Source organism: Gavialis gangeticus, unplaced genomic scaffold (genome assembly GCF_001723915.1).
Source record: "Gavialis gangeticus isolate Ggan-Ray unplaced genomic scaffold, GavGan_comp1, whole genome shotgun sequence".
Lineage (NCBI taxonomy): Eukaryota > Metazoa > Chordata > Crocodylia > Gavialidae > Gavialis > Gavialis gangeticus.
In genome coordinates this window covers 27823227-27837272 of record NW_017729004.1, presented here as the reverse complement: position 1 = coordinate 27837272, position 14046 = coordinate 27823227, and positions in this window count along the sequence as shown.

Sequence of the window (14046 nt, the reverse complement as noted above, 5' to 3'; positions counted from 1 at the left end):
TTATGTAACTTTAGGAATAGGTTAGACAAGCCATTATACAGGAGGTTTGGATGGGGAGGATCCTGCCCTGGACTAGACAAACTCCTAAGCCCTACCTTTCAGCCCTACTTTCGTATAACTACATAGAATCATCAGCATTTCCAGAGAAGAAAAATGCATCAAACTCTGAATAATGCAGTGGTTCCTTTACCGCCCCCCCACCCCCGCCACCCCTTCTGTCTTTAAAGGCCAACTATTGAATCTCCAAATGCTATTTCACTTCCAGCCTCCTGTCCCTACGCAAAATCTTCCATAAATTCCAATAAGCTGTACTATCTGACAACATCCCAGGCTGTTTCACAAACAGATTTCAGTTGGGAAAACATCAGAAAACTAAACAATTAGTACTGCAAAATAATCTCCTTATGGCAGTGAACAGAAGAAGTCTCAGTACCACTTTCATGCTCTTGGCCTACTTAACAATATCCAATAAAATTAGCCACAATCACAATTATTGACTAATGTGATGAGAAAATAACATAACTACTGCTCCTTCCATCAGAATTCAAAAACCAGTAAAAAGAAAGTTATCTTTTATTCTCCTAGAAATGGTTCTCCATAAAGTTTCATTGGGTCCTTTAGGTTGCTACAAATCTTTGCCCATGTTAAAGATGAGGGACTATGCTAAGTTTAAGACTTGCTTAGATCTACCTGATTACTCTATGGTCTATATGTGCCTACAGAAAGTCTGGAACTCTTTGCCATCAGATGTTGTGGAGGATGACAGTTCAGTCGCATTCAAAAAAGGATTGAACAAATTCTTGGAGTAAAAGGTCATCAGTAGTTAGTGAGCATGGGAGTTAAAGATACAGCCTCTGAACCAGAACTTCCTAGACCTAAAGTGAGAGGGCAACAGTGGAAAACCCAGTGACCATACCCAGTTCACTCCCCCTTTTCAGCATCCACACTCTGCCACTGTGTGACAAAATACAGGGCAAGATAAAACTATTGTCTGACCCAGTAAATGGCAATTGTAGTGTTCTTAAGATTGCCCTATTGGTTACAGGCAGCTGAACTTTGAGCAACAAGTCTAGTTGTCTTCTCTGATGGATTCCTGTAAGAGGCTGGAAGACAAAGGGTGGGAAGAAGTAATAATGTCCAGGTGGCAGATCTAAGAGAAGCCCTGTTAGGATAAAGATAGGACACCTAGAAAGAAGCAACATATGTCTATTCTTATCACCTGCTGAGACAATTAGACAATCTACTTGTGGGCTAGAAACGTATCTTGTCCTTTTCCTAAGCAAACCTGCTGGTTGGGAATCGGACCCTGCTCCCATTGAAATCAATAGAAAATCCCTCATCAGTATAAATAGGACTAGGTTCAGGCCATGCATGTAGAAAAAGGAAAGGAGGTTCCCTATAAACTCTCTCTCATGCTTAGTGAACCAACATAAGATTTAATCCTACTTATACTAGAAACTATGCCTGGAAATTTATGGCAGAAAGATTCTTGGATTTAATTTGAATGGATTTCTTTTTGCTTAACATACAAGGAAATGTCACTAAAATGAAACACTTTTCTATTTATATATAGGGGGAAAAAATTGAAGGCAAAAATGTATTACATATAAGATTACTTTAAATTGTGGATATTTTATGTAATGGGAACTGGAAAATGGAAGATAAAATGAAATGTCAAGGACATGATTTAGCCTTTGGAGTATATATCTGGGTCTCTCCTAAATCTTTCTTCTTGAGACTTTCAAATTACTTATAAAAATGTACCTTTTCCATTCTTACAGAAGTGCAAATCAGCAAAAAGGATATCCGTTTTTCAAAATTAACAATAATGCCTCCTCAGTCATTTTCAGTTGCTCCCATCCTATGCATTTACTATTGCATATTGCCAACTCAGATAGCAAAAGTGTCAAAAAACAAACTCATCCAACACTTCTTTCCAAATGTACATACACCAAATGTACCAAAGTAGATAATCAAGGTTGCTTGTAATATTGTGAAATAGTAGCATAGGAATTCTGTAGGTTACCTATCTACATGAGTCTCACTTTATCTCCACAATTTCTTTTCTAATGAATTTTCCATTAATTTTTAGGGTTTTTGCTTATAACAACATCTTTCTTTGGGTTTTTATTCAACAGTATAAAATTGGATTAATTCCTTATTAGGTTTTTTCATGCCCAGATAGGGTTGTTCTTTGTTTTCGTTTCACTTAAAGGAAAGTTTCTCTTAAAGGAAAATTCCAAGCCTCCTAAACATAGAAGTGATCAAGTTTTTTTTTCATTCCACTTAACTTCACCAACCAGATTTTTTCAGTGTGTCCTTTCATTGCTTTATATTTCCTAATTTAGTTTTATTCATGCCATCACTTATAATTTCTTTACAGTCTGCTTCACTAGTGTACAATGCTACACCACAACCCTTCCTTCATTCTCTCTTTTTTTTTTAACATTATCCTAGAAGATCCATTTTACATACAGCACAAGTAATTCTAGCTCCTCCATTTTGTTGCTCCAGCTATTTGCATTATTCTATAAATAAAAAACAAATAATATCCTACACTGCAGATATCATCTGTATACATAACAATGTTTCAGTTCAAAGGCGAGTAACTGAGAGGAGGGAAAGAGATTATGAAATTATTTCGGGTATGAACAGATAAAATCCACCTACTTCTTTTCACCAGGCACTTATTCCCTATTATAGTTCATTTAATAAATTAGCCATGTTTTACATTGTTCCAGTTCATCCCCTACAATTATTTGCATGCCCCCACCTCAATGATCCCTGTTGCTCCCTGATTTAGCACTTTCAGTAGTTCTTGACACGTTACATAGTAGGTTAATTAGGTGTTGAAACCAAGGGTGGATTTTATCAAAAAAGCTTTACCATCTGTTTCCCCTCCCCTGACTTCTTTCTCTCTCTTTTTTTCCTTCTTTGTTTGTGAAGCTTTCTTTTCCCTGCAAATGTGTGAGCCTGTCTGATGTTTAAATATCTGGGATATCTTTTCTGTGTACAGTTTTGTTTTGTTTTTTGATTATGTACCCTTACATAAATATGTCTAACGGGAAACAAAAAATATATAATTCTTTACTCTTTGTCTGGGGATACTTGATTAGGAAGATCCAACCACTTAACATATTAAAGAAGTCTGGACTCACAGATGTTAGATGGGGGGTCATTAAGGCTGCTACTAAGTAGGGGCCAAGCTATGCTATTTAGTCTCAACCTATAGCAGTCAGACTATTAACATTCAGAGGCCAAAATCCAGGATGCAAGTCCTGGACACCTTATAGGCCATGTCCAGATGAGGAGAGCGTGTGTGGTTTGACACCACAAATCTCTTATGGTGCCACATACCGTGTGTAGGGAACATTCAAATGTTCCACGCACTGCAAATTTGTAGCATAAGGACAAAATTGGCTACTGGGATTTCTTGGTAGCAAAGGAGTGCCCAGAAAAAAGCGGCACCATACATGCTACAATAGCATGTGCCGGAACAAATGGTGGCTTGGTCCTCCAGTAAGACACTCTGGCTGCTGGCCAGAGAATCTCTGATCCATTTATGTCCTGGCTGCTCCAACACACTGGGGGCCAGGAGGAGCTGGGCAAGGGCAGTGTGTCCACAATGAGACAATGTGTCCCACAACAAAGCGCACATGCAGGGATGTGTGCTGTGGCACAAAGCGGCGGCAAAAATTTATGCTGCTACTATGTGCCGCTTCAAGCACCCACCCCTGCTTGTCTGGATGTGGCCACAGACGCCAAGCTGGAGGTAGTTTTATACCAGTTCTTGTAGGCATTGTAGTGCAGCTCTGCAGACATTAGCTCTACCTCTGAGCACTAAGGCAAATCAGCCTAAGTTTGCCTAGGCACGGGGACCGTGAATTTGGAAACAGTTGCATTCTTACTGTGTCATACGGCATCCTGTCAGCAGACAAGGGACACAGCTGAGTGCTGTATTTTCAAATTTTCAGGTTTTGCATTAGTTTATGCAACTGTCAATTTGTAATCCCTCTCCTTCCTCCAAGGCAAGGTGACTTTAGACCAGGGGGCCAACCTTTCTGGTTGGCATGCAAACAAGTAAACACTTGTCCCTCCCCAAGGGCCACTTTAATCCCTGTCCCCTATTTGATCCATTATTTCTCTCCCTCCTCCCTTCCTGATGTTAGTTTTTCCATACTCTTCCCTGCTTATCCATTGCTCTGCACTCTTCCCTGATTTATATGCCTGTTTTCCCTGCTGTCTGCTCGATCTGCTATGTGCCAGACTAAGCAGCTGTGGGTTGGCCAACCATATTTTAGAGTCTGTAAGACCCAAGCTGAGATTTCTCCAAAGTTGATATTGGAATTTGCCCTTGGTGTCTCAGTCCTCTATGTGTAAAATGGGAGTGACAGCAATGACCGAAAGCTTGTCTGGACCTACACATGAAGTTTAAATGACCAAATTGAAACAACAGTGCATCTTGCACATGAATGCAAGATCGAGACTGGGACCATGGAAAATAGAGCAATCCTAATTAATTTTATCTCCTGTGCTAGTTGCAACAATACTCAATGTTTTTTTTATTATGCTAAACCATTCATAAATAACTTCATATTCCTACAGGACTGTATCCTTGTTGACACATTCCACCTTGATTAAGGCATATTTCTCAGAGCAGGCATTCAGTGTCTCTCTGGAGCTTTACATATATGTCCATAGACCATCACCATGAAGACTTTTGTAAGTGTAAATTCTGCCCCATTTTTAAAATAACTACCCAAAATACAATGTCCTGTCACCAGTGCCCCAAGGTATTCCATTTGGTCAATCAAGATCCATCTTTAGTCAATCAAAGCCCATCCTACTTGATTGAAATATAACCTCTGGAATGATCAGAAGCTTACAAAAACAAGTTTCATGCCTGAACATCCAAAAACAGGAGCCTTTCAATTAGCTATTGTAATGTGATGGTCCCTTCCTACTTGCTTTGTTTGGACTTTAAATTGGCCAGCTATGGAAACAGAATGTTTTGAAGCTATACACCTAAACTGTACAAGAATGAAACAGTTGCCAGCAAGGTGTGCAGTCCAGGAGAAACAGAAGAATCATTCTGCACCCGGCTGCTCACCTCCCAAGTGATGATGGATCCATGCTCAGTGAAGGCTGACAAGACTGAAAACCTTCATTTGTGAGAGATACTCTTGCAGCTAATATATACTGGGACTTTTAAGATAGCTCATTTACTGAATGTGGGAAAAGAGTCTCTGTCATTTAGTTTTATAGTTCATGTATGGTATTATTATTAAAGTCTTCTGCTATTAATCAAATGAGGTGTTGTATCAATCCTTAATTGCACTAGGTTTAAACCCCACTTATGACCACAACAACAGTACTACTTACTTCAGTGATAAAGAAGTATGTTAAAAGACTGTGAGCCACTGAGATGAATAGAGGCCATAAATCAATATTTTTTAGCTAGTATCCAGGGTATCTGCAGCCTATAAATATAAACAGATAAATGTCCAGTTCAAGGCTTTCCAGATAAACTGCCCTCAGAAGAATTAGTGCTGCTCTTCTCAGCCTCCCCTTCTGAGCCTTCAAAATTGTGGATTGTCACCCTGTTTGCTGCATCTCTGGGTGCCATAGTAAAGGATGATGCAGGAGATGTGATAAAATGCTGCAGAATAGGGAAGCTCTATAGATACCAGTCTAACTATATGCTGGGTAAGGACTGCTAGAGACAGAAGCTTGCTCAGAAAAGGGTTCACTGTTTAAGGCAGCCTCAATTTTTTGAAGTCTGGCACATATTGAGTAAAATAATGTAATTATTAAGGTCGGTATTTACAAACATGCCTGATCTGAGGGACACAATAAACTGCTGAGTGCACTAAAGTTCCCACTGATGTTAATGGAAGCTCAAGGAGAAGGAGGTGCTAAGGACCTTGCAGGATCAGGCCTATGCCCTATGCAGATTCTTGCATCATTATTAGGTAGTTGGTTTCCTTCTCTTTTACATGAACCTGCTCTTAATGATTTTTGAAGGCTTGTACTTTTTTTTTCTCTCACTATTAATTTTGGTTCAACTGTCCCTGCACATCACCACTTTAAATTCTGACTTAGTGTCTCATCAGGGTATTTGCAGACTGCTAAGTAGTGTATCCCAAGGGGAGTCTTGACAGAGAAAGCGGTATGCAGTCTGTTCTCAGAGACACATTACATAAACCTGAGCCTCAGATCCTGACAAGTTTGGCTGGTCCTAATACACATAGTATTTTCAAATGAAAGATTCAGTTTTTCCATCTATGCTCATGTTTCTAGCTTGAGTAATGAAAAGTCTTCAGTCAGGACATTGTATCAGCAAAAGTGGCAAAAGCCATGTGCAGAATGTCACCTTTGTCCTGCTAAACATTACTAATTTCTTAATTGTTTTCATGTTTGACTGCTTAGAAGGATATTTCAGGCTTACTCATTACTGATAAATAATAAATCCCCAATTTAGCTCATGTACCCATGCTTAATTTAAGTATACAAGTAGTTCCTTTGACTTGAACGTGTCTGACCACCTGCTTAAAAACAACTACATGCTTAAGCATTTTGAATCGGTCCCTAAGTCTAAAGACAAGTTGGCTTCAAATGTTACTTTTCAAAGTTAGCATACAAATACATTTAAGTAATTTAACCATGAATTTTTTAACAGAAGCAGAATATTCAAGAAGCTTGTTAGGTTAGGATTAATGGATTTTTCTACAATTACTACTGAAGTCAGTGGTTATTTAGCCATTGATTTCAATGGGTACCACAAAATCATAGAAAAGTACAGCTGGAAGTGATCTCTAAAGATCATCTAGTGCATCCCTCTGCCTAGGCAGAATCATCCTTATCCAAGTCTTCCTCTACAAATCCATTGTCTAATATATTGCCAAAACTACACAGTTAAACAAAATCACAAGATTTTGGTGTCATCAGCCAATTTGGACAGCATGCTTTCCACATCCACATCCAGATCACTGATAAAGATGTTGAACGCTACAGGCCCCAGGACCGAGTGCTGGGGGACTCCACTGCCCATATCCCTCCAGGTCAAAAATGATCCATCCACCACCACCCTCTGGGTAGGACCATCTAGCCAATTTGCCACCCATTTGACTGTGTAGTCATCAACGCCACAGTCACCTAGTTTTTTTAAGAGAGTATGGTGGGAAGCAGTGTCAAAGGCCTTCTTAAAGTCCAGGAAGAGGACATCCACCTCAACACCCTCATCCAGGGATTTTGTGACCTGATCATAAAAGGAAACTAAGTTAGTCAGGCAGGAACTGCCCCCAGTGAACCAATGTTGGTTGCCCCTGAGCATTACCTCCCCTGCTGGGCCCTTGCAGATGTGCTCCTTGATGATTTTCTCAAACATCTTCCCAAGGACCGAGGTAAGGCTGACTGGCCTATAGTTGCCAGGGTCCTCCTTCCTCCCCTTCTTGTAAATGGGGACCACATTGACCCTTTTCCAATCCTCTGGTACCTGGCCAGAGCCCCACAAATGCTCATACAGCCATGCCAGGGACCCCGCTATGACCCCCGCCAAGTCCTCAGCACCCTCAGCTGAAATGCATCAGGTCCTACTGATTTAAACATGTCCAACTCCTCCAAAAGATACCTAACTAGGTCATCCCTGACCCTAAGCATGGTGGTGCCTCCTGTGGGTCATTCCATAATCCTAGTGGGGGAAATGTTCTGGTCCCTGTCCAGGAATATGGAGGCAAAAAATTTGTTAAAGAGGTCAGCTTTTTCATTTGCTGCAATCACCAGATTGCCAAGCCTGTCCCCAGTGCCCTCTTCTTACTCCCCATGTACTTGAAAAGGACTTTTTGTTATCCCTAATTCTGGTCACTGGCCCTATCTCCATCTCTGCCTTGGCCTTCCTAACAGCCTCCCTGCAGTCACAAGCAATGGAGGTGTAATCCTCCTTGGTGATAGCCCCTTGCTTCCACTGTTTGTACACCTCCTTTTTTGCCCTTGGACATTCCTGGATGCCTTTGCCGAGCCATGGGGGCTTTTTAGCACTCTTGCCCCCCTTGGTACACATTGGAACCGACTTCCTTTGAGCTTGGAGGATCGTCTCCTTGAGGAACAACCACCCATCTTGGACTCCCATCTCATTGAGGCTCTGAGACCCCAATGCCTCTCCTACTAACCTTCTCAGCTTACAGAAGTCAGCCCTCCTGAAGTCAAGGACTTTTGCCTTACTGCTTGCTTTCACCACCCTATGCTGGATAGTATATTCCAGCTGGTGATGATCACTGTCACCCAGGTGGCCAAGTACCCATAGACCCCTCACCAGGTCATCGCCTGTGGTAAGGACCAAGTCCAGCAAGGCATTTCCCCTAGTGGTACTATGCACCTCCTGGGTTAGGTGGAGGTCCTGGATTCTGGCTAGGAACCTATGTGAGTGGTCAGACCTGGCTGACTGCTCCTCCCAGCAGATGTCTGGGTAGTTTAGGTCATCCATGACAACCACATCCCTTGACTTTACAGCTTCCATGAGCTGACCTAAGAATTCCAGGTCCAGCTCATCCCCTTGGTGAGGCACTCTGTAGTACACACCCACTATCAAGTCCCTTTCCCCATGACCCCCTTGCATTCTTACCCAGAGTGCCTCAGGTTGCCCCTCCTCTGACCCCATCCTGATCATTGACAAGTATTGGTCTTTGACATAGAACGCTACATCCCCCCCTGACTTTTTTTCCTGATCTGTCTCACCTGTACAGCCTGTAGCCCTCAATACCCATGACTGGGCAGTGGACAGAATCCCACCAGGTTCCGTGAGCCCCTCTAGGTCTGGGTTTTTGCTAGCTAGCAGGAGGGCAAGTTCCTTCTGCTTATTTCCCATGCTTTGAGCATGTGTGTAGAGGCTTTTGAGCCTCCTGTAGGTGCATGTGCCTCCTCATTGTTCTTAAGCCTGCCCTGGCCCCTGTCACATACCTGGGTACTACCTGCACACATCCCCTGGCTTGATGGCGAAGTGTCCTTATGGTCCTCTGCATCCCCGTCCCCCAGCAAACCTAGTTTAAAGCTCGTTGTATGAAATCAGCCAGCCTGGAAGAAAAAACATGCTTACCTTTTGGGGAGAGATGAAGCCTGTCCTGCCCAAGCATGTCCTCTGTGAGGAAATGTGGGTCATGGTCCAAGAATCCAAGGCCCGCCTGGTAACACCAGCTTTGAAGCCACTGGTTGACCTTACTGATGCATGCCTCATGGTGCCATCCTCGTCTGCTTACTGGAAGAATAGAGGAGAAAACCATCTGTGTCCCGTCTCCTTGAGCTTGGCCCCTAGGGCCTTGTAGTCTTTCATAACGTGATCCGGGTTGCCCCTGGCCATGTCATTCATTCCCATATGGATAGGACCATGGGGTATTGATCAGAGGGTCAGATGAGGTCTGGGATCATCTCCTAGGTCTTCTCTTCTCCAAACTAAATAATTCTAATTCTATATACCTAACCTAACCACATAGTCAGTACTCAGTATAACATACTTTGTTTTTATTGTGAAAGTATTTTAAAGAATTTGGAAAAAATTATTAGATTTGAAGTAGGCCCAAGGCCTATGGATAAGCATAAAGAAATTAAGTGAGAAGTTCAAACGTACATGCTAAATCATTTTTATGCAATGATGCTATAATTTCTCAAATGGCTTTCAATTAAGTTTCATATCAATAGCCACACAGAGGGTACATCTACATGAGATACTTACTGCACAGCTGCCTAATTCAGGGTGCAGTAAACATGTCAGTGTCTACATGTGAGCCCCTATTAGGGTGCAGGAAACTAATAAACTCCGCAGGAGGGTAAGTCTTGTATTTAAAATTCCTGCTCTACTGAAAGGTTTTTTTGATGGGGGTAGATGCTGCCACAGCTGTCTGGAGCACACAGGTGCTTCAGTGTGGGGGCTACCAACTAACCCCATTATGAAGAACGATCATGCCCCAGCCAGCCCCTCCACAGCACGCTGAGCCTGGTCTGAGCAGCCCCAGGCTGGTAGGCTGACCTCCCGGGCACCTGCCAGCCAGGGCTGCAATGACCCAGCAAAATGTGCTGCACTTAAGGTGCATGTGTAAACCACATACCCAGCAGCAATAAACTTCAGAACAATAAAAGTCCACCATTTATTGCTGCCCATAAACAGCATGTATAGATGTGCCTGGTGTATATTAGTGTTGTCTGCACAGAAAGAATGTATCTGCACATGGAGGTCATGGTCTGAGAGCCTCCCCTATAGCATGAGCTGCAAAGTCTCAAAAAATTAATTCTAGTTATTTAAAATGAATGTTGTCCTTTAACTTTAAGCAGCTATTTGTTATAGGGAATTGAAGTATGCTCTTCCTTTCATTAACTTGTTTTTCCTTTTAAGGGGACAGAAATTATCACAAGGTTTTCTCAACACAATAAAAGTTCTGTTATCCCCTGGGAATGGGGGATGCTGGTTAATTAAATATTCCGGTTAATCAAATGTGCACCATCTGGTGCACTCCCTGGTGTCAGTGTGCTGGGGGACAGGTAGCGGGGGGCCCAGTCAGGTTGCTTTTTTCTGCTCAGGCTGCTTTGCCCTGGGCCGTGCACTGAAAAAATGGTGAAGGAAAACTCAGCTTGCAGCAGCAAAATGGGAGGTCCCCTGGAACCTTCCAGTTTCACTTTCGCCACATCACTTGAATGATGATTAATAGAGTTTTTTAGCTAATAAAGTGTCGGTTAACACAGCTTTTACTGTACAATGAATTGGAGCCAATAGCAGTCCTTAATTTTAAAATATACTTATTTTCTCAGTAAAAGTATTTCAGGAATCCAGTCATTCATAGAAAATGAAATGTACTTAATGACAATCAACACTGTGACAAAAGATTTTTATGAGAGATTAAAAAACTAGTAGGGGGAAAAAAGAAATATCCCTAGAAATCATTAAAAAAAGTCAAAACTTTAAAAATAATTACAGCATAATTAGAAATAAAGATGCTATCAATATGGTAATAGAGTTTTATTCATGCCAATGTATTATTTCAGTGATACAATATAGTTCTAGCCTTTAAAACACACCCATAAATGACTTGCAGCAATTGGTAATAGGAATTAGAACAATGTTTTCCGTAACCAGTTGTCTTCCAAGCATTGGTCTGATAAGTTAATTAATCATTCAGAATATTTATGCAAATTAGCACTACTTGCCAAAGAGTTCATTATGTAGAACAATTTAAGTCTGAAATAAAATTAGAGCAACAGTGGAGCATCCATATGCTATTGTGTGGGTTCACAGATACCATTGTGATAGGTAGAATTTAAGAATGTAAATAGAAGACAGAAGCATTCATTACAAGGCAGAAAAAGTTGTAAATTCTTTTTGAAAACAAAAACACAGTTGTCAATACCTCTTCTAGCTTGCCTGGATAAGAATGGTTTACTGAATGGAATAGGTGTAAATTCCTCATTCCATGTCTTGGGTAATGCAAGTTTACCAAATTGATACTTTGCACAGGTAGTTTTCTTTAACTGTGGTATCGTTAATGTCAGCTAATTATTGCTTAATAATTTTCTTTACTCTATCCATAACAGAAAACATTATATTTGGCTGTGTTACAAGGAGATTATGAGACTTAAGTATTGTTTTAAAAGTACTCTGAGATTCTTGGATCAAAGTCATTGTATCCATGATGAGTATTATTATGAACTATAGACGCTTCCTTTTTTCCCCCTAAAGTTCCAGTGCCCTTCCTGCAAAGGATGTTAGATAGACTATTAAACATAGCAACAACATAACCATTTCATTTAGCTCATGTTCTAATAACACTGTTACAGAAAGATTCAAAACTCATTTCAGCCAAGAAATTTCACTTGGAATACAATCAAGGAGAGGGGTTAATTTGATCATTCATTGGCTTTGGTCAAAAGAACTAGGACAACAAAGTTGCTCACTTTTTAGGAAATGGAACAGTGCAGTTATCACCAAGAAAAAGATCCTCAGAGCATACCAGATCTTGAAAGGACCAAACAAGTTTTGATTTTTTTCAAGCAGAGATTATTCATTTTTACTGCAAGATTCTAACCCAGCTCTTGACATCTTTGAAATTTCAGCTTCTCTTTTTAAGTCAGAGGCAGCTTCTCTCAACGACACTTACTATCAGCTAGAGTAGATTAGAATTGTCCTTCCTGTAACATATAACCAACAATTAACTCACATGGTAAGGATTTTTGTACCCTGGAATTTCTGTCAGATATTTACTCCCTTTTATGTCTGTCACTCCAGCTAAATAAAGACCCAATTAAGTAAATCCCAGATCCTGTGAACTACTAAGTGCACTCAGCAACCAATGACTGTAATGGGAGCTACACAGCATTTTGAGAGACATTTCCGTGTGTGGTCTTCACCTTTGAAAATCTCCCTTGACAAAAGGTAAGAGAGAATCAGCTATTTATGCATTTTTTTTACTTTGAGAGTCCCTTTTAAAGATCCCATTCACCTAAATTAATAATTTTCCAGCAGCATAGCCTACTGATCATATCACATTACTTTCAGATAATTTGTGGCTTGATTCATCAACTTGACATTTTGTTAACTGGTGACTGTTAAAAGTTGAAAACCAGTCATGAACATTTTTATTTGGATCCTGTGTTTTGTTCTCCAGAACTATTAATGTTCTACTTATGAAAAAATCACAGACCTTCTGAAGGAGGGATCTCTGCTCTTTTTTTTTAATGTCTGATAACTGAAAACTTTATTAAGTCTAGGGTTGAAATGGAGATTGGAGGATTACAATTTAGGGTATTATTGAAAAATGCTGAAATTTGCCATGTCATATTTAGGACTGATTGCTTGTGGAAGTCGGTGTTTGTCCCTGTGAGTATGGGAATGCTGTATACACTCTTGCTTATGTAGTAGCCGTTACATGAATGTTGTCAATGTCTCTATATATTTTGGATGTAAATATATAAGAAAGCTGAATTTGTAGCTATGACTCAAATATTTCTCTTAAGTTTTCCATGTAATCTTGTACTGAGGATTTCTAGATAATATGAACGCTTAATCATTGCTTTCACTTTTTCTCACCTTCCTTTGCAGTGGCTTATTGGATTTTTTTCTATAAAGCCAAATCATGAATTCCCTGCTCTAATACCATGTTGTATGCCAGCTGATCATTAAGAAAATACAGAAAGTACCTCTTTATAGCCCAACATATCATATCCTAGAGCAACCTAATGAGATCTTGAAGGAGATTTGCCTGGAAAGTCTGGGAACTTTCCTCCCAACTTCCTCAGTAAATGTCAGCCCAGCTTTTATTAACATTGGTAAAATGAACAATTAAAGAGGCCAGATTGCTAAATATTAGCTTTGGATGTTCCAGTTAATATTTGATCTGTTCTTGTGACTTCATTGGAATCCACCCAATAGGATGTGGTTACATCTTTTATCTAGGGAGCTTAGTAACAGTGCAAAAACTTATGAATAATAATCTTAAATAGAATATGACATGTGACAACTGATCCTTTAATTAAAGCACTAGTATTGAATGGCAGGACACTGTGTTACAGCACCAAATGCATGTAAGTAGTTTGCCAGTTTAATTTATTAAGAAATAAAAATGGCACGTCAACAAATCATAGAAATTTAGGGCTGGAAGGGACCTCGAAAAATCATTGAGTCCAACCCCCTTGCTCTGGGCAGGGATACTGCTGATATCAAATGATCCCAGCAAGGTGTCTGTTCAGTCTCCTCTTGAAGCCTTTCAAGGTTGAGGACTGCACCACCTCTTTGGGAAGTCTATTCCAGATTCTGGTCACCCTTACCATAACAAAGTTCTTCCTTAAATCCAAACTGAAGCCACCCTCTAACAGTTTATGGACATTGCTCTTTGTCCTCCTGGGGGTGCCCTAGTGAACAGTTTCTCTCAGCTCCCACTTTTCACTTACATACTTATAGATGGCCACCAAGACCCCCTTAGTCTTTTCTTCCCTGGACTGAACAGTCACAGATCCTTTAATCTTTCCTCATAAGGTTTGTCCTCCAAACCCTGAATCATTCTTGTGGCC